The sequence below is a fragment of the Lissotriton vulgaris genome, chromosome 7 (assembly GCF_964263255.1).
Source record: "Lissotriton vulgaris chromosome 7, aLisVul1.2, whole genome shotgun sequence".
NCBI classification, from domain to species: domain Eukaryota; kingdom Metazoa; phylum Chordata; class Amphibia; order Caudata; family Salamandridae; genus Lissotriton; species Lissotriton vulgaris.
Window position 1 is genome coordinate 927793013 of NC_141695.1, and position 22632 is coordinate 927815644.

Genomic DNA, 22632 nt, shown 5'->3' on the forward strand with positions numbered 1-22632 from the left:
CCTGACTTTCCGTCCTCCGTATTCCAGTACCTCTTGTGGTAGCTCGGTTCTTTGTTTTCTTGGAGTTGGTAGCTGCAGGAAACAAGCGGCTTCCTTATGCAAAATAGCGTGCTTGGTTTAAAGTGGCTTTAAATGGCTACTCCGTTCCACCGTTGACTCAAAAATCGTTGGTGCTGCTCCCCCAGCTCCTTGATGAAAAAGGTGAGCTGCCCGGGGGAGCGTCGCCTTACATCCCCTCCCCACTAACTTCTTCCCTTTGTTCTTGGGGAGTTGGAGGGCCTCGGGTGCTTTTTGGGCCACGGCAATTCCTGGTGGTGCTAACCTGCGCAAACTGGATTCTTTTCTTGTGGCTCAGGTGTCCGTTAAAGCGCCGGCCCTTGAGGTCCCCTTCGGGGGTGGCCTCTGCTTGAATCAGCAATCAATGGGGAGCCTGGAGGCAGGGGCGGATTGGCAATGCGGGCATTCTGGCATCGGCCAAAGGGCCGGTGTTTCCGTGCCCTCTGTGGCAACTTTTTTTTCTCCCCTTTCCCAGCCGCACAGTGAAGCTGCTTTCATTTCTCGGTCTCTGTCTCCGTGCTCTCTGTGGACTAGGAAAGTTGAGGGAAAAAAACGGCGCACAGAGGGCACGGAGACAGAGACAGAGAAATGAATGCAACTTCACTGTGCGGCCGCAGTCACCCCCTGCCCTGCAAAGCAATCACGCTGAGGGTGGCTGGGGATGGGTTGATTGTTTGAAAAAATCGGCCTCCCTGGGTGCCAGGTGTTGCGCAGGCCTTTGAGCCATTTTCACCTCGGCCCCCGTGGGGCCCACGCAGCACATAAACAGTGTTAGTTTTAACACCTTGCCCACAGCCCTTCACATTCAGGGCATAGTGGGCGATGAAGAATGGGTCTCGCTGTGGGGGCCAGGTGATCTTTGCAACTTGCACCATATTCACCTCAGCCTCCCCCTGGCTACCATCAATGACCCAGCAGCTGTGTTTTGTGCTCCACTGCCTGGACATTGCCCTGAGGCCTGGAGGGCTGGGGAGGGCTGATTAATTTACTAATTGCAGGGGCCTTACTGCTATTCATGTGCTCCTGAGCTGAAGGTCTGGTGAGGGCTGGGTAAGTTAGTAATAGCAGGGGCTTCCTGCTTATTAGGTGCTCCTTCCCTGGAGGGCTCGAATAATTTTGTGACAGAAAGGGGCCTTGCTGTTTTTTTAGTTGCTTAGCATGGCGCCATTGTCACCTTGGCCCTGTGTCCTGTGCAAGAACAGTATCCTCTCACTTTCATTCCTTGTCTGTGCCAAACAACTTAAGGATGTTGGGGGCCCTGGCCCAAACATATTTTTGGGCCCCTGTTCAGAACAGATTTGAATTTATAATACAATTTCTGCTCTTTGGTGCCCTCTTTCAGCTGGTCACTGGACAGAGCACTACCATACTTGTCCAAATTCTTAATGTATTTACATCTAATATTCAAGGACATTGACGTGTGTAACCAAATGGGTTTTCATGAAAAGACACGCCCCTTGAATGTGGGCCACGCCCCTTAATTGTGGACCACGCCCCTTGAATGCGGGCCACTTTTTTCATCAGTGCTCGAGCCAAATTGTGATCCCAATCCGACCCGGCCTGGAGGCTTTGGAGTTTGTTTGCCAATTTGTCTTGACTCTGCATTGTATTATACTGTACATTTTATTTTCAATAAATACTTTGAAATACAAAAAAAAAAAAAAAGATAAGCACGGGTGTGGAGACGCTTATTGGTAAAAATGCTAAGCCACGCCAGCATGCTCACTTCTGCATAGTCACGTTGCTGGGTCTTTGTACAGAGCAGTGTTGGCTGATTACTGGACCTCTCTGCGCTTCTGAACCCCGAGATCCTGATGAGAGCGGGGAGAATCAAGCGAAGGGAGCTTGAGAGTACAGGCGGAGCGGAGACAAGGAGGAATAATGGAAACAAACATGTCGTGTTTTATAGCATGTCAAAGTCATGTGCCAGACACTGTATTGCTCTTTGGGGCACTGTAAACATACTTAATTACAAAACAGACAATTGAAGCAATACAGAAAGCCATCAAAAACGCCGCGCGTGGAGCCAATTAGTCTGAAACGTAAATTTGGATGGATCGTGCCAGTGCCACCCAGTGGCAACCCTACTCCTCTTCTCCGCGATTCTGCACGTTTGAGCAAATAAATGTATTCGACTTCTGGCCTCCTCACATATGGTCTGAGATATCACATCGGACACAGGAAGTGGGCGGACGTCACGAGCCTTGCGGGCCTCTGTCTTCCATCGACTGCAGTGTTCAGCACAGGTCATGCTTTTTTCCTGCCGTATTCCTGCCTGCATGTTTTCCGCGAGCGGCAGTTTGTACAGATATCCCTCACAGGACTCGCAGCCCTACAAAGTCAATCATCTTCGTGAGCCTGAGCTGATGCTTCCGTCTCATCACCCTCACCGCTCTGTCAGACGAGCGGCTGCTCCTTTCTCCAGGGCCTCGGTGCTCCCATGTCCCGGTGTCCCGGGGGACGACGCCGGCTCAGAGATCTGCCTTCACCCTCGCGCTCGGCTAGGACAGCTGTCATTCCTCGTTTTAATAATTAACTGCAGCTCCCGCTGCTGTGGCAGGGCCGTCAAGTGAGCACCGTCCCCCGGGGGGCCGCGCCGGGTTTCCGCTTGGAAGCCCCCGCCTGTGCGTTTGAGGCCGAGATGTGACCAAACCCCGGCTTTTGGAGTGTGAGTTCTACAGATACTAATTTTGAGCCGCGCCAAGACCATATAGCAAGTTTCTCTACCTGAATCTAGGCCATCCTTAAAATATCACAGTATCTTATAAGTTACAGAAAGCTACTCGGTGGCAACATCGCGTCAGTTGTGGAGGAGTTTTGGACACTGAAGAAAACTGCGGTTCGAAAAGCGCTATGTAATTCGGAGGGTAGGTTGGGGTGAGGAGGCTGTGCTTGTGAAGATCTTTGGAATTGTAACAGAATACAACAAAAGGACAAGATTAAATTAAAGTGGTACATTTTCAAGGGTCAGCAATGGGATGTGTAGAGCTCTGGTACTCACATAGCCTTGATGCCCCTAGTTCTAGAGTGGATTGAACATTTATCACAGTTAAGTACGGTGATCAGGGCCGACCTGACTACCGGGTGTTTTGGAATGCTGCTGAGCTGGGGGCTGATTTCACTGCGGTGAGGGCTGATTTACCGCAGGTCCACATCAACAAAATCAGCCCCCAGATCAGCAGCATTCCAAAACACCCGGTAGCCAGTCCGGTACTGACAGTGATATGAATGACCAACATGTTGTTGACAAAATTATCAGTTGCAGGTAAAGTTAGTATATATGTTGGGTTAAATTGCACATGATCGAGGTGTCCGTAACGAGCTAGTGAATACCTGTCACCCATCCTGAAAATGGTTGGCTTATGTCCAGCCTTTACCTCTGTCATTAATTCATAGATCGTATAATGCAAAGGCATTACATTTTTCCAACATTTTATTTTATAATGTAAGCTTGGGCATGCTCATGAAAGCTCCAAAGTTGCTCCATGTCAAACTGTCCCTTGGAAGTTTAAGGAGCAAAGGTAAAGTCAGGAAAACTGAAATGTGCGCCCCTCCCCCACTTGAACCACACCTCTAATAACTTCGAGCATGGTAGGCAAGTAACTGACCTTCATGAAAGTTGTCTTCACCCTTTCATTCTACTTCCTATCGTCTATGCATTCATCCTCTACCCTTCCATCAAGTCATGCACTTATGTTCATCCCTTCCCCTTCTATCCATCCATGCACACATGTATTCACCCTTTCACACATCCATCCTTTCACTCGTGCCCATCTGTTCACTCTTCCATTCATCCTCGGACCCTCCTCCACCACCTGGTGCAACACCTGGTGGTCTTCCACCCCCGGAAATCCACCCACTCCAACAGACCACGCCCGGAACCTTGGCATCATCCTAGACTCCTCTCTCTCTATGACCCGCCAGATCAATGCCGTCGCCTCCATCTGCTTCAACACCCTCCGCAAGACCTTCAAGTGGATCCCCCCCGAATGCAAAGACCGTCATCCACGCGCTCATAACCAGCAGACTAGACTACGGCAACGCCCTCTACTCGGGGATCAACAGAAACCTTCTACACAAGCTCCAACCCATCCAGAACACCGCAGCCAGATTTGTCCTCGGAACCCCTCGACACGATCACATGACCCAGGAACTATGTGACCTGCACTGGCTCCCCGTTGAGAAGAGAGTAACCTTCAAGCTACTCTCCCACACCTTCAAATCACTCCACAACATCAGACCCAAATACCTTAACAAGAGAGTATCCTTCCACATACCCAAAAGGAACCTCCGCTCCGCCGACCTCGCCCTGGCAGAGACCCCATATATCTTCAGAACCAGAGCAGGTGGAAGAGCCTTCTCCTATGTCGCAATAAAAGCTTGGAACGAGCTCCCAGTCAACATCAGATGCTCCCCTACTCTGCACACCTTCAGGAAAAACCTCAAGTCCTTGCTCTTCGACTGGTCCGGAGCTGCTCCTCACCCCCCCTCCCCCCCACCCCCCAGTGCCTTGAGACCCTCACGGGTGAGTAGGGCGCTCTATAAATCCCTTATTGATTGATTGATCCTCTCACCCCCACCATCTATCTGTTCTTTCACCCTTCCATATATGCATTCTTTCACCCTTCGTTCCTTTGTTCCACCCTTCCATCCCACCTTTCAACTTTTCTTCCTTATTTGCTTTAATGTTTCCTCCCATTCACCCTTCCATTTCATCTCCTGTTATTTATATTATTTCTTTCTTCTTTCTACCTATCAGTGATTTGGTTCTCACACTTATCTAATCTTTCTTGCCTTGTTCATTCCTGCTCACTTTTGAAACATGAGCTTTGAAGCAGCTTTAGTACTCTCACCAGAATATTGTTTTACCCTCCAAAATCATACATTACCACACATAACAAACCTACTTATGGTCAGCATGCTTCATCCATTGGTATGTTCAACTGTCACTCACATTTTGCTTCCATCAACCACTGCACCTAGAATTAGGGAAAGGACTGACCCACTTTGCCCATTGGTTCCCTTCACTGAGAGTGACTGCACAGTGACTGTGCACTGTGTTTACATTCACTTGAACATTGTTCCTTTCTATTCAGTGCTATAGCTGGTTCAACATGTGTGTGTGTTTTTATTTATTTATGTTTTATGTTAACTTAACCTTATATGTATGAACTTTTTTATTTTGCCGACACTTCTTTTAAAGTTTATGTAGTGAAATGTTTAAGTGGCATTGGAACATTGTTGCTACCTGCCACTCAAGGCTTGGTTTGGTGGTGATTTGTCTTGTCTCCTTCGCAAATATTAATAAGTAAATGCAGAGCATAAGTGATAGACTTCTTGTTTCAAAAACATCACTAGTAAGATATCTGCTGTAAATATATTTTTAAACATTTTTATTACAAACATAAGGAAACCATGTTTAGGTAAAGGTAGATTCTCTTTTTTTTCGTGGCAAGTGCTTCTAATAAAAAATAACAGGCATTGGTATAGCCAATAGGTCTCGCCTTTGGGACCTTATAATTGTTTAGCCATGCAACACTTTATGGTGTTGCACAAAGGATATTGTGCTGGATAACTAAACACTTATAAGGTCCCAAAGGGGAGACCTATTGGCTATGCCAATGCACCGAGGCTCCGCTATGACGGGGGCCTCTGCTGCCCCCACTTCAGTGTGCCCAGGGAGGGGGGAGGCCCCAGCAGCTGTTCCCTTGAGCTGTGATGTCACATTGATGGAAAATTATTTTAGGACAAATAGTAAACCAGCCAAAGTCACCTATATTCCCGAATTAGATGGTATTGTTTTGGCCATGATGTGCGAGGAAGGGAGGGGGAGTGAATGCCGGGTATAGAGTAGAAGGGATGAAGGACAGAAGGATGTTGGAGGGAAAACGTAGTGCGGGAAAGAGGAGCTGAGAGGGAGGTGTCCACTGAGGGATAGACAAGAAGGCACAAGGGAGAGGATTCAGCGGAGAGGGGGGATGGAGCATGCAAAGATTGAGGGACCCATGCACAGACTGACAGAGAGAAGGGACCATTGGGGACTCGGAGAGAGAGAGAGACGCAAAAATGTTGAAAGAGAGAGTGGCCACAGCAGGATAATGAAGGAGGCAGAATGGAAACAAAAACAACATTGAGAGACGAAGAAAAGTGAGGGAAAGTGGAGGGAGTGAGCGAGAGCCGCAAATCAAGGTGTTAGATGATGCAAGGGGGGAGTGACTAGGTTCAAAGTTTTCAGAGGGCCCACAAGACTAAAAAAAAGCAAATCAGATTGTTTATGTATTTTAGAGTGAAAGAATATGTCTGAGGGACAGAAACAAAGCATGCTTCTCGTAAACAGCAGAGTTGCAGCCTAGAGAGCCACAGAGCAAACTTCACTCACCCCTCACACAGCTGGGGAAGATCCTGTGAAAAGGCTCGGACACCCGTTGGAACATCCTACAATTAAGCCACTGGCACAAGGCGCATCCCTCTTCCCTGCATACTCCCATAGGTCGGCAGGAAGGTGCAGGCTATGAAGAGTGCCCTAGGCTGGCCCACACGTACAAGCTTGTCACAGGAATTTTGGGCGCAGGGAAAATGAGCAAGAACACAACTACCACATTGCTTCAAACATTAGGAGCAAGCAATGCAAACTAGACTGATATGGACAGAGTAAGGGAGAGAGCAAAACAGTATGAAGGAGCACTGGCAGCGCGACCGTGAAAGTGACGCGGCTGCGAAAGTGAAAGTGATCAACAAAGCACTGAAATACAAGTGCGGCCCAGCGGCCGAAGGGATTGGGGACCAAGACATGCGCTGCTGACGAGAGAGGAAAGCCAGATGGCGCCTTTGCTTGTAAGCGCAAACCCACTCGCATAACCGCAAGCTCTAGGTCAGAAGCAAAAGCGTGTGGTAGCATTTTCTGAAGCCCACTTACTAAAAGTCTCACCAGAGAAGCGCATGTGCTGGCTTAGGCGAGACCTAACAAGCATTTGTAGCACATGGACGTCCGGGGGAAAGGACGTGAGAGCAAAGCAAATGAGCAGCCTGGGAAGATTTATGGCCCAGAGGGAGATAAGGTAAAAGCGGCATGTGGTTGTTGTGAGAGCTTGCAAGAGAGACTCTGGATGCCTGGCTCTGCAAGTTTGGTGCTCAGCCATGGAAAACAAAAGAGAGGATCGGATTAAGGGTGGGTGCCTGGTGGGAGGGTGACTGAGGAAGACAGAGATAACGCTTATATTGTTCTTTACCATTCTACTAAACGCTATGCATTAAAATGGATTTATACTATGGTACATTGTGTTGCACTGTGTCTTGTTATCTGCTTGACGTTTGTCAAGTGTGCTGTGCCATATTGTATTCTGACATGGCATGCTCTGTGATATTTTGTTCTGCTGTCTTATGTAATAGTATTTAAGATGGGTTTTACATTATACGTTGTGGTTTGTTAGATTTCTACCGCATCATGTTACTTTACTTGAGGTTCAGTGCTGTGATGTCAGTTCATTTCTCACAGGTGAAACAGCCAGTAGGTGGCACTAAAAACCAATGCTGACACCCTGGGCTGCTCGAAACGCGCATATGAATAACACTGAGTGTAGAGAAACCCAGTCGCGGAGAAGGAATCCCCTGCCCTGGGTGTTTATGAACCGGGTTATTATGTCATTATATTTGATGTTTAAAGCCTGCAATAAACATATTTAAAACAGAGGAAAAACTCCTCTGGCAATTTACAGTATCCAATGGTATCTGCACAAAAGGATGGGGCACTCTGGGGGTTTTGAGAGGGGAAGGGAGTAGAAGCGAGTATGATGTTTCTCATTAGCCATTTGCTTGTAATAAGTTGCGCTAGTGGAAGGAGTGATTTTCCCTCAGAATTACAGGCGGCAGCTCCACCTTTTATCTGCCATGGGAAGTGCATTGCAGCTTAAGCTGGTACCATAAATCACGGTTGTCTGCCGAGGCAGCAAGGACTGAAAAACAGTTTTTCCCCTCACACTTTCTTCCTTTTGCTGTGCATCGTTTTCGGGGAAGGAAAGAGGGGACTGACAAATACTAGGCAAGCAGTCCGATAGACCAGAAAATTTGACCAAACAATAATTGGATAAGATAGACAGACAGACAGGCAGGGCGACAGGCAGTTGCACAGACCAATCGATCAGTGGTTGGAGTACATAAAAAAGTATAACAAGAAAGAAGGACAGAGTGATTTATAACTGCAGGGCGAGCAGGGGCAACAGGAGAGTCACCAGTTACAGACGCAGGCTACAGCGTGAGAAACAGATGGCACACTGCAGGCAATTAAAAGAAGTGCAAGCAGAGAGGACTAAAACTGTGGTTAGGCACCGCTGATTCAGGACTACACGGAAGTTAGTAAATGACCAACATCCAACAGAAAGGGAAATAACAACAACAAAAACACAAGTAAGCCAATAGCAAGCGGAAAAACAGATTACATGAAGTTAAAGCCAACATACAGATTACTTTATGTCTGGCCGAGACAGCGCATGCAGCGCATGTTCTGCCAAGGCGAGATCTAAAAATGACCATCGCACTTGCTAAGGCAAAACCAATTGTCTCCTATTGATTTCGGTATTGCTTTTTCTATATGTCCTCCTCCCCTTTCTCTTTATTTTCCCCTATGTTCCTCAATTCTCTTACTGTTTCATTTACAGTGCATGTTAGCAACCACCCACACCCCCAAGTTATGGTATTCCCTAATAGTGTTATAGACAACTAATTAACGTGTTAGTGTGGCCCAGGCTACCATTCCATCAGACCCACTGGCAGCTAACACTTAAGTTGCTTAAGTGCGGGATCACTTTGCCTCTGTTAGGAGTTCCACTGTATTCATCTCACGGCACGACCTAAAGACTCCCTTTGACCTGAGGAAATCCCATTGTGCATCCCAGGTCCATAATCTGGGACATTTTTCTTTTTCCATTAGGCTTTATTTTGATGCTGTAACCCAAACACGTCCAGGGGATAGCAACGCACGGTAGCAGGGCTGTGCTCTGCCTATTTATTGCTGTTATGAAACTCCTGCACCCTCCAACGCAAGTAAAATAATCCTATGTCAGACAAATGTACCCCATGGGGTACAAAAGTCTAGCTGAAGTTACTGCTCAGCAGACATTGCTCAATAAACCCAACGCTGAAAGGTTTAGTGATTTTTTGTTGACTGTATGGTTGATTCTCAATGACAATTCAATTACCTCGTCCCAAGCCATAGCCAGGACAACTGGAATTATGTGGCAGCGAGAACCAAATAATGCAGCAGGGTAGGGTACATTATTAGGCAAGAAATGACAAATTATGTGGCTAATGCGGCACATTTTGTGATAGTATCACTTCATTATTTTGACATTTTTACACTTATTAACACTGTCTGCACATTGGTTGCACCTCATTAGTACTGGTTTCTATAAGGAACAGAAAGGTGACCATTCAACTATTGTAAAGGGCCTTCCACTCCGTGGCAACAGGTGTTCCTGCATTTTTAGTAACTTTTCAACCGTTTGAGCTACAAAACACATTTTTTGTTAAAATCTGCAGTTTATGCAGCAGATGATGGAATATGTGGTGAATCAATAACTATGCAAAAAGGCAGCTCCCGCATAATCGCAAAATTCCAGTGGCCTGTTCATGCCATATGTGGAATGCTTTTCTACCAAATGACTTCACAATGCTCCAGTAGAGTCGTGTGCATGTAATAGGAACCTTCTACAACTGGATATGAAAACTTTCCAGGCTGCAAAGACCAGATAGGTGTTAGCTAAATTGTGGCCAGCATGTTTACCCCTGTATTAACTGGAGTTCGTTTCTCTCTTTCACTGTTCTAGCCGTGAAATCTATCTGTAAAGAACTTGAATCCTTTATCTGATAGTCATCTGCAGTCGTTTGCCTGGTAAACTATATCATTAGTAGTCAAGTTGCACAACATGACCTGTGACGTAGTCAGCAGATCCGTAAAGGAATGCTCATGCCTGTAAAATGGACGCATTATATGACTGCAGTACAGTAAAAAATCTGGGTAATTAGTTTTTTGTGAAAGGGTCAGGATGTGGGTTATGCCAGACGAGAAAAAATGTCAGTGCTTATTAAAATAGGTCTAAGCACTCTCAATGCCCAGAGCCAATATTGTCACATCAATTCAATTAGAATCAACTTGGAGAAAACAAAAACTATCTGTGCCTGATTTACCCCCCCCCGCCATATTAATATGGTGGGGGGGTACCACGGCGGACGGAAAGACCGTCCGCCGCTTTTCCGCAGGCAGGCAATCATACGATTGCCTTCCTTGCATATCTGGGGATAATATGGTGGTGGTGCCGAGCAAGCACCGCCATCTATATTATGATGAGCATTTTTTAGGGCCTTTCATAGAGAGGCCGTCAGAAATTGCTTTGGGGGGCCTGCTATGGGCCCCCAGGGGGATAGGAGGCTGCACTTGGGGGGTACCTATAGTACCCCCCTACATACCCATACACAAGGTGGCAGGCACTGCGCAGTGCCTGTCATGTTGTGCATGGCTATGCACAACAGGCCTATTTAACATTGCGGCAGGTGCTGCCTACAGCACCGCCCGCCACAATGTTAAAGACCAGAATACGACCACCAGTGTGGCGGGCGCATCCTAATTGGCCTTGCGGGACCGCCCCACCTCTGGTGGTTGGTCCCCTTTTCCGTTAAGCCCGCCAACATAATGGGGCCCTTAATATGGGAAATGGGGCAGTTAAAAAGGAACCAGTCTGGCCCTAGTTTACAACCACTGCTATCTGTGGTTACTACCAAAGTGATGCCCACCCAATCTTGTGGTGCCTTATGTTTAAAGATCATCTATTCGAACTATTAGACAAATTGTGCAATACAGAAAATTGTTTGCTCTGCCAGAGTGCCCCAGCCATTCTCAAATCAGATTGGAATTTAACATCTCGTGGCAAACCTTGGAACTGCGGGTGAAATGGGTGACGTATTGCTTGAAATTACAAGCAGCCTCACCCAACACTTTAAAGCAGCTGCTATGGAAGAAAATACAGGAGCCGAACTCTGGATGGGTGGCATGGTTAAAGAAGGCCATTCAGGTTGTGAAATTAGAGAATATCGTAACTCGGGTCTCCCGATAAAAACCACCGCCAAACTTGCAATGAAGAACGCAAAAGCCTTATCCCCGTTTAACGATCTAAAAGATGAATGTCAAGGTTTACAACGCCGGACTTCTAGTTCCGCACCTCACGCTAGTTCCAATAAGTCTTGTTCCTGCGCAAACAAACCCCAGCGCCAGCCGTTGCGTGACGCCTCTGTGCTCCAGATCCAAGATTGATTTCTATGAATGGGGGTGCGCCAGGTAATGAAGTTCAATAGGCTGTGAGCAGTGTCAAAAAATTCTTTATTTTAATTTCATAAATAAATTAAGTAGTTAGCAAGGCTCAGCCTTCGTAGAAGACGATCTAAAAGACCTAAGGGAAAAAAGCATGGCAGTTGGGCGGCAGATTTATATTCTTCAGGCTGCCTCCCTACATATCTGTGCTCCTCACTGCCCAGCAGAGCAAAAATAAACCTCCTGAGATGGCGCTTTGGCTTGCTGCCACTAAGAAATTACTGGTGTGGATGACAAAATGGAGAAACACACAAACAATGCAGATTGTGTAACAAATCCGAAGAGACACTGACTAATGTGATTTGTATTTGCAAGACATTAATCACATTGAGGAGAATCTGGCTGTGACCAACGTTTCGTATTTTAAGTTTCCAGTTCTGCAGGAGTGCCATCATTTGCTGCTTAAAGGGTGAATCAAGCCAGCTTTCAAGCCCCTTCATATGGTATATGAGAGTAGTGGGAGCCGAACAAAATGTCATGATCCAAACAAACACAGATCCTGGGAAAACAAGCATTGCATAGCCAATAGGTCTCGCCTTTGGGACCTTATCAGTGTTTAGCCAAGTAACAGTTGATTGCACCAAGGATATTGTGCTACATAACTAAATACTTTTAAGGTCCCAAAAGCGAGACCTATTGGCTATGCCAATGCTTGTTTGTGCAGGCAGCGCCAACAAAGCTTTAAGATTACATTATTTTAAATAAAAGGCAATCGAAATTAAATTTGCTTCTTTACCATGTTTCCTCTGTGTAGGTGTTGTTGAATGACTAAGGGGAATTTTGGTGACCTTAGAACATTGCATAATGTCTTAAATATATTGGGGCAGATTTACAATAACTGGCGCATCCCCAGGGATGCACCAGTTATTGTGCGCCGCAGCTCCGCAGCCCATGGTGCGCCTCATCTACAATGCGGCGCACCATGGGGCAAAAACTGCACGTGCCGTAAAGGCGGCGCATTGCTGGAGTTGCGTCGCAAGCTTGACGCAGCTCCAGCAAGGCTCGGGGGTGCCCAATCTGTCCAATGCTGCGTCAAGCCTTACGCCTGCTTCAAGCAGGCGCAGGGTTTTGACGCAGCATTGGCCTAAAAGTGACTGAGTGAAATCTTGTAGTTTTCACTCAGCCACTTTTGCGAGGCACACCTGCCCCGGAACGCCCACCCTGCGACGGAACGCCCACATGTGGCGCAGGGCTTTACAACGTGATGCATCTCCCTAGATGCATCACGTTGTAAATGCCTCGCAGGGATGCGCCACATTTATGCCGCTGTTGCATCACGCAAGGCGGCGTAAACGTGGCCCAAGGGGCTTGTAAATCTGCCCCATTGAGTTTCGCGCAACATGGGCCAAACTGCATTTTTAAAAACAGGAACTCCAGGGGCCAGTACTGCCACATGGCTCATTCTGAGCACAAGGTGGGTGTGGGCGGTGTCGCATAAACTGTCGTGCATTTCATTACTATAAAATGAGATTGTGTGGGCTCTCTGTTTGTGCTGTGTGCAGATTGCGTTCAGTGGCATAGTCATGGGGAGGGCGAACAGACACTTGCACAGACATAAAATGTCACAGAGGGATTGAGGGAAATAAACTTACAATGTTCCATCTGTTCAGGCTTTTGAACCAGCAAAGTTGGCACCCTTGGACTTTGTAGGCCACAAGTCAACATGATTATAGTGAGAAACTCAATGGAAGAGAGGCATATGGAGCTAGAACTCAAACGAAGAAAGGAATTCATGCAACCAAGGAAATGAAGATGAAAGGAAAAAGTAAGCAGGTTAGTAAGAATGTTGGAAAGAACAAAAGGAAAATAGGAATAATTGAGAAAAGGAGGAAGGAAGGAAACTTTCCTTGGCGGACAGGAACAATGCCTGCGGACCTTCCTTGAAATTATTGTGAGCATGACAGACAGACAGACACACATACAACCCCAAGCCACCCCCACCACACCAAAACCCAACCCGCCCCTACGAGGTCAAACATGGAGTCTGTGTTGTAGTCCATGAGCCACTGGCCCGGCAGTGGTGAAGGGTTATTATAGTGTGTGACACACCCTTTAGAGCAGGGTCGGGCCATGTTGGCATGGGGTGCCTCATGTGGTAAAGGCTGATGATGTGGAGTTTGAAGAGACTTTCTAGAGCAGGGTGGAGGCAAACTGGCACGTAGTATCCGTACCAGAGTCTCTGTCTACAGAACAGCCTAGCCACCTTCCTAGGTAATACCAATAGGGCCGATATTAGCTAGAAGCAACTGTGACAGCAAGAGGATGTAGGGCGGAAGACAGCATAGGCAGAGACAATGGGTTGGAAGTTGGAAGTAGACCGCAGCGTTTTGTTATATGGCGACAGACACTACAAGGAGACTCTTTCACAGCCACTGCAGCCCAGACTCCGTGGACAACCGACTCACACATGCATAATACTCAATCAGCACCTTTAGAAAGGAAACTGTAATTGGAGGGGTGATATACTCCACAGAAAGCCCTTTACAAGAATACGCCCATGGCAGCAGAACAGAGTTCATGACGGCAAAGAAGGATGAGAGAGGATAAAGGGAAATATTCACAAGCCAAAAGAGCATGCCAGTTTCAGAATGTAGCATATCTCAGACAAGCGCGGCAGCAGGGGGATTGGGCCTCGCGATTCCCTTGCAGGAGCGTGCAGCAAGGCGAGATCATTGTGACCATATGGCGCCGCGCACTCCCGCAAGTGAATCGCCAGACGTGCATGCGTTGCCATTGCAAGCAATGCAACGGGTGCACGTTTTTGTGCCCAAAGCTGTGCCAATGGATGAAGGTCTCTCTACTATGCAGCGCATGCGCGCTGCATAGGCGAAAACTAAAAGGAACACAGACTAAGAGACCGTTCGTAATCTTACCTAGTTGAAATCCCAGCCAGGAAAGCATTGATGAATGGGCAAAAGTGGCTGCAGAGTTAGCGAGATTGAATGGTACAGAACAAATGTCTGACATAATATCGACAGACAGAATATCGAAATGCAAAAATATCGGAGCAAAAATATCGACAGCAAAAATATCGGAATCCTATCTTCATTAAGGTAAGTACAAAAATATCGAAAAAATTATATCGTAGTACAAAAATATCGGAATCAAAAATATCGTTTTTTTAAATGTATTAATAATAATGTAAAAATAATTTTAAAATACATATAATTTTACAACTATTAAATAAAAATATTAAAACAAAATTAAAACTAATACATATACATTTAAAATAAATAAAACACTTAATAATTTAATGTAATTATAATTTTTTTCATGTAATTTATTTGATTTAATGTAATATTTTTGGGTTTTTACCCTGTACGCCTGTACCCCAAAAAACCAAAACTGACCCTGAACCCTAAAAATATCACTGTACCCCAAAAACCCAAAACTGACCCTGAAACCTAAAAATACCCCTTTACCCAAAAACTGAAAACTGACCCTTATCCCTAAAAATACCCCTTTACCCAAAAACTGAAAACTGACCCTGAACCCTAAAAATACCCCTTTACCCAAAAACTGAAAACTGACCCTAAACCCTAAAAATACCCCTTTACCCAAAAACTGAAAACTGACCCTGAACCCTTAAAATACCCCTTTACCCATGAACTGAAAACTGACCCAGAACCCTAAAAATACCCCTTTACCCAAAAACTGAAAACTGACCCAGAACCCTAAAAATACCCCTTTACCCAAAAACTGAAAACTGACACTGAACCCTAAAAATACCCCTTTACCCAAAAACTGAAAACTGACCCTGAACCCTAAAAATACCCATTTACCCATGAACTGAAAACTGACCCTGAACCCTAAAAATACCCCTTTACCCAAAAACTGAAAACTGACCCAGAACCCTAAAAATTCCCCTTTACCCAAAGACTGAAAAGTGACCCTGAACCCTAAAAATACTCCTTTACCCAAAATTAATTAATATTATTTAATTACCAATTAATTATAAATTAACAATAACAATAAAGTAAATATATTAGCACATTTGCTGTAATTAATTTAATTTAATAATTAATATTATTTTCCCCAATTAATTAATTAAGAATAACAATAAATTATATATAAAAAATTACTATAATTAATGTAATTAAATAATTAATATTAATTAATTACCAACAAATTAATAATTATAAATATGTAAAAAATTATATTAATTAATTAACGAATTAATAGAAATGAATTACCAATTAATTATTGATTAAAATATGTACAAACATATATCAATTAATTAATTATTATTAAATTACTTCCCACCCTATTCCCCTATAAACCCATAACCCGCTACAGAACATATTTATCAATTAATCAATTAATTAAAAATAATTAAAAATTATTTCTCAATTAATTAATTAATAATTCCTACTAATTAATAATTAATTTAACATAATTAAATTACTTCCCACCCTATTCCCCTATAAACCCACAACCCGCTACAGTAGTAAAAGACAATATTTAATTAAATTACATTAAAAATAAATAATAAAACATAATAAATACAATATAATATACACTAAATTTATTTAAAAATTGATATTAGTAACATCGAAGTTATTAATTTCGATATTATTGACATCGATATTTACAACTTCGATATTACTGATATCATACCAATATCGATATTAAGACTGTCGATATTACTTACCTTCGATATTTTGTCCCATCGATATTTAAACTTCGATATTTTTGTATATCGATATTTAAAAATCGATATTTTTTCTGTGTACCGTACAGAACATCTTTTGAGGGTACTCTCTCCACTTAAGGGTAGTATTTTGTTTCTTTTTAATCAGCTTCAATCTCAGTGAGGTCCAACACTTGCAGGAGCAGGGTAAACCCTAAAGGGCTATCACCCCCATTTAACATCAGGGGTCTTATTAGGCACACTTAGGGATCCCCAGGAGATGGCCCTCGATGGCTTATAATTGAAAGGAGGGCACCCTGCACAAGGTGACACAGTATTTTTAAAAAAGCTTGTACATATAGGAATTGAGTAACTGATTTTCCTACTGGTTTGCCCTTAATAAAAAAAACTGTGTGGGTTAGTGGTGGGGGGTAATGGATGAATTATTTATTTACTGAAATGATTTCAACTGATCGAACAGTTACAAAAAAAAATCACATTTCTCAAAGAGGTCCCAGGGCACAATGCCAGGATTTAGATACCTCATGCAGAATGTGGACATCATGCTGGCAAAGGTCCAGACTCTTACGTATGTGCTTGGTAGAAACAGAACTTGAGTTCAGAAAGATATGGAAGAACTGGTCCAGTTTTTCCCTACCTGATCTCCGCTCAGCGCCGGGACACCTCTGTGTGAGCTCGCTGTCGCGCTTTACAAATGCCACTATTATTATTATTATTATATGGATGAGATACTCAGGGGAATATTTACAAGTCCATTGCGCTGGCTGTACAGCACATTTTCCCATATTAGAAGTGTCGCACCGGCAGCTCAAGGGGCTTGTAAATAAGCCCTTAAGTGCTTTAAGTTCCCTGGAGCAAACAGCTATTGTAGGAGATGGTGCGTTAGTAGAACTTAGGGGCATATCAAGCAGGGCGTTAAAATTATCGCCGTTTTAGCGGCAGAAAACTGCCACTAAAGCAGCGATAATGGGCTTGATAATATGCCCTGGAGAATTCCAATAGAAGCCCATGTTCACACCAGAACATGGGCTTCTATTGGAATTCACAAAGCCATATTATCAAGCCCATTATCGCCGGTTTAGCTGCATTTTTCTATCGCTAAAACAGCAATAATTTTGAACGCCCTACTTGATAATATGCCCCTTAGTGCCTTAACCTGGCGTCATTGTATGAGGACCCGTTCAAAGTGTTCTTCTTCACATGTACATTTTTTCCCCATTCCATGTTGCTTCAAGTTGAATTGTGAGGTTTATGCTCACAAGTAGTTAAGGGATTTCTTTCCTCTGTTCGTCTCTGCCTACCGGGGTCACCTCGGTTAACTCTTTATGTTACATGACTACTGGTTCTCAAGTATTATTGTACAGCAATCTCCTTTTTTAATTGGGTAAGCATCTAGGAGGGATGTTTATGATCTGTTCTTTCCTAATTTGATTAGTCACACTGATTCTTTTATTCCAGGAGTGTTTCTGGTCCGTTGAATGACATCTATAACGAGAATATCTCTGAAAACTGAGAGGAACCTTGCACATAAATTACCTAGTCTGCTGTTTTGTCAGTCGTCTAATTAGATTTTGGAGATGCTATGTAAATCTTTTTTGGTAGAATTAATGATGCTCTTTTGACTACCTCTTTGAAGTTATGTGCAGACCTCATACTGAACCTATTAAAATGATTTTTTGTAGGTTGTTACTGTGCACATTTATTATATTTTTTTTGTAACATGATTTTTATTTTCATTGCTCTGTTCTGGACACAACTGTAATAAGAGGTTTGTTTGTTCTGTTTCTTCATTAGCTTGTCATTAGCTTGTCTGAAAATTTCCATCGTTTTCGTACCTATGAAATCCCATTGGGTTACTGTTTGTTTCTCTTGCATGAGAGCCAGGATGAACAAGCTTGCTGGAAGGGGCAGATTTACAATAACTGGCGCATCCCCAGGGATGCGCCAGTTACTGTGCACCGCAGCTCCGCCACCCATTTACAATGCGGCGTACCATGGGGCAAAAACGGCACAGATGCGTGACGCATCTGTGCCGTAAAGGTGACGCATTGCTGGAGTTGCGTCACAAGCGCGACACAGCTCCAGCAAGGCTCGGGGGCCCTATCTGTCCAATGCTGCGTCAAGCCTTACGCCTGCTTCAAGCAGGCGCAGGATTTTGACGCAGCATTGGCCTAAAAGTGACTGAGTGAAATCTTGTAGATTTCACTCAGCCACTTTTGCGAGGCGCACCTGCCCCGGAACGTCCACCCTGCGCCGGAACGCCCACATGTGGTGCAGGGCTTTAGAACGTGACGCATCTGCCTAGAGGCGTCACGTTGTAAATAGGTCGCAGGGATGCGCCACGTTTACGCCGCCATTGCATGACGGAAACGTGGCGCAAGTCCAACATAAATCTGCCCCCAACTATTTAATTGGACCATTTGGAATCATGTTGTAATTGCCATCATTTGTTTTATGTCTGATTTGTATACTTTTAACTAAAAATAAATATATATATATATATATATATATATATGTATCTACCTGCGGAGTGCCTCAGGGATCTTCCCTGTCCCCTCTGCTTTTTAATCTCTATCTCCAACCACTAATTCACTCCCTGAAGAGGTGGGATATCACCGTCTTCAATTATGCAGACGATCTGCAAATCATCTTCCCTCTCAACACTCCAAATGCAGCCACTGACTGTCAAGCGGTGATGCTCCACATCCAACATTGGATGAACCTTAACCAGCTCAAGCTGAACCCGGGGAAAACAGAGCTAATTCTCCCAAGCAATAGCCCCATCTATTGCTATTGGGGTCCACAGTTCTGGCCGAGCTTGGCCCCCCACCTGCTCCAGCCAAGTCAGCAAAAAGTCTTGGGGTCATTATCGACACGGAGCTCTCCCTCAAGCCCCAGGTGGGTGCTGTCGTGTCATCATGCATGTTCCAGCTCAGAAAAATCAGGAAAGTCGCCCACCTCCTGATTGCCCTGGTACTGTCCCTCCTGGATTTTTCAAACTCTCTGTACCATGGCCTACCCAAATCGCTTCTTCACAGGCTTCAAATAGTACAGAACCAGACTGGCCTACAAGACCCCGAAGTGGCAGTCCGCGAAGCCATTACTTCACAAACTCCATTGGCTGCCGGTTGAACGGAGGGCTGCATTTAAGATCGGCTGCCTGGCATTCAAAGCTTTCTCTGGGACATCTCCCGCCTTTCTCAAATCCTTGGTCACCCCCTACCGTCCGGCACGAAATGTACGGTCCTCTTATCACCAGCTCTTAGCTACCCCCTCAATTAAGCTTAAAAAATTCGGTGGCCGCAGATTCGCTCACTTAGCTCCCAACTTCTGGAACCCCCTGCCTCTCCCGTTCAAATCTTCCAACTCTCTTCTGGAATTCAGAAAACTTCTGAAAACTTTTCTTTTTACACAGTCTGACTAGACCCCCGTGCCTACACCTTTCAGCATTCAATCAGCGCCAGGAAACCTATGGTGACAGAGTGCTATACGAAATCCCCTTAAGATAAGATATATATATATAGAGTACCCAATGGTGGTCGCCCGTAGGTAATTGTAGTTAGGACCTAGTTTCCATAGGAAAAGCGTTTGTTAATTTGCCAATAACTTTGGGGTTGTATAATGAATCCTTGCGAAATTTTGTAAACTAGTTTGCCACTCCCTTCCTCTGCTGGCTTAAAAGTTTCAGGGTGATCCGTCAAGTGGAGGCCGAAAAAAGGGAGGGGGGGCAAAATGCATTTTCCCCATGTTAATTTCAAAAGGAAATTTAGACACGAACACAGCCCGAACTGGAATACACAAAGGGGCATATTATCAAGAAACTGCTTCAAAATTATCGCCGCTTTAGCGGCAGGAAACTGCAGCTAAAGCGGCAATAATGGGCTTGATAATATGCCTTTGTGAATCCCCATAAAAGCCCATGTTCTGGTGTGAACATGGGCTTCTATTGGAATTCTCAAGGACATATTATCAAGCCCATTAACGCCGCTTTAGCGGCAGTTTCTGCCACTAAAACTACGATAATTTGAATGCAGTTCTTGATAATATGGCCCAAAATTTGGCAGAAAGGTAGATGTAGATCCAAGGAAGGGCTGTTTTGTGAATTGGTGTAAATCTGTTCAGTAGTTGTGGAGTAAAGAAATCTCCAGTTGTATATATAGGGAGGCGGAGAATCCGCAACCCTCACAATCCCTCGCTCAGATCTTATTAGCTGCCAACACTTCAAACCAGGAAGTTTTGGCAGCCATCTTGGGACTCTGCTTGAGCTGAGTGGCAGAAGAAACATTACAAAAAAAGAAAATGGGGCAGGGTAGAAATACCCTGACCCGCTAGGCCTCTTGAGGGGGTCCCACAGGGACCCTGCAGGGCCGAAAAAACATGGGACATATTATCAAGAACGGCGATAAAATTATCGCTGCTTTAGCGGCAGAAAACTGCTGCTAAAGCGGTGATAATGAGCTTCATAATATGCCCTTGAAAATTCCAATGGAAGCCCATGATCACACCAGAGCATGGACTTCTATTGGAATTCTCAAGGGCATATTATCAAGCCCATCTTCGCCGCTATAGCTGAAGTTTTCTGCCACTAAAGTGTCAATAATTTTTAACGCGGTTCTTGATAATATGCCCCCTTTTTCTTTGTTACATTTTTGGCGGGAGCTGTGTTTGATCCATGGCTCCTGCCCAAATTTCTTTTTTAAAAAGAAGCACTAGCTCCCGTGCTTCTGTAGTAATTGGCCCCCGAGTGAGCCAAGTCCCTGTTGCATTTTGCAAATAAAGGAGGGGGGTGAACATGCCCCCCCTCCTGGGGCAGTTAAATGCCTGAGGACAACCACCTCCCAGGAGGTTTATTTATTATTATATGGGGAGGCATCTGGCCCCCCCAGCCCGGGCACCACCACCTCCCCGTGGCCATAATCAATTTGTAATGGGGTGGCCTCAGGGACCCACTTGAGCCCTGGGGTCCACCACCTCTCCGGGCCAAGTTATTTTTCAAAAAAAATGGAAGGGGGCTACACGGCACCCCTCCTGGGGGGAAACGTTGTTTACAACGCGGTCGTTACATCTCTATGCCATAACATTGCGGTTTCTAGAACGCAAGTCGTTACAGCGACTTGCGCTAGATGGCGCTCTAGGACAAGGAATAGTATAATTTACTATCCAACACCTTCCCTACTGTATGTAGACTGGAGTTGTAATGACTTGCGTTGAAAAAACCGCAATGTAATGGCATGCCATGTATTAGCATGCGTTGTAATGTCATACAACCCTCCCGGGCCATTGTCAGCCCCCTTCCCTGGGCAGGCCCTATAAGAATAAAGCAGGTGGGCCAGGGGACCTCCCTCCTGGAGCCATAGGTGGTCTGCCAAGAGCCAGATCCTGCAATGTTCTCGGGTGCCCACCCCCGGGACATAACTGTTTGCTTTGGCTTTGCCGGACCTTTACTGCTCCTGCCAAGCCACAGCAAATGTTCAGCTTTCAGCAAGCCAAAGCATTTAGAATGCTCTGGCTTGCCGGAAGCAGAGCAGAATTGTTTTCAGACACAGGGAGCTGCCTCTCCAGCAGCTCTCTATGCCTGAAAGCAATGCCAGCTCCCGCAGGAGCAAGGGAGCAGGCAGGAACTGTGGGGGCATTCAGACTCCTGGACAGTCTAGGGGGCACCCAGAACAAATGGGCAAGCCCTGGGAGATGGGATCCCCAGGGCCAAATTCGGCCTGGGCAGGGGGGACTGTAATTTGTGGTGGAGTGGCATCAGGGGCCGATCTTGGCCCTGGGGACCATCACCTCTGTGCGGCCTAGTTCTTTAAAAAACAAATGGAAGGTGGCTATTCTGCCCCCTTCCCGGGCCATTCTCAGCCCTGGGGACAGCCACCTCCCTGGGGCAGGCTCTACAAGAATAAAGGAGGGGGCAATTCAGCCTCCCTCCTAGAGCCAAAGATGGCCCAGGGGACCGCACAGTGCTGGATCCTGCTATGTCCTGGTGTGCCCACCCCGAGACATAGCTGTTTGCTGTGGCTTGACAGGAGCTTTACTGCTCCTGCCAAGCCACAGCAAAAGCTCAGCTTCCAGCAAGCCAGAGAATTGAAAATGCTCTGGCTTGCTGGAAGTGGAGCAGAATTGTTATTAGACACAGGGAGCTGCCTTTCCAGCAACTCTCTATTTCTGAAAGCAATTCCCACTCCTGCAGGAGCCAGCAGGAACTGTGAGGGCATTCAGACTCTAGTCCTAATGGAGACTGGGTATCTGAGTGCACTCAGAACAAATGGGCAAGCCCAGGGGGAGGGGATCCCCAGGGCCAAATTCGGCCTGGGCAGGGGGCATGCAGTCCCGTGCCCCATCTCTAAATTGTCTGGCCCCGGGGATGGGGTCCCCAGAGCCAAAATCAGCCCAGGAAGGGAAGCCGCGCAGCCCCCTCTCCTACTATAATATATTTTTTTTAAAGGTCGAGCCTCAGGGATGGGGTTTCTGGGGCCAAAATTGGACAAGGGAGATGGGCCATGCAGCCCCCCTCCACTATTATAAGTAGCTTGGGCTCCGGGGATGTGGTTCCCGGGGCAGAAATCGA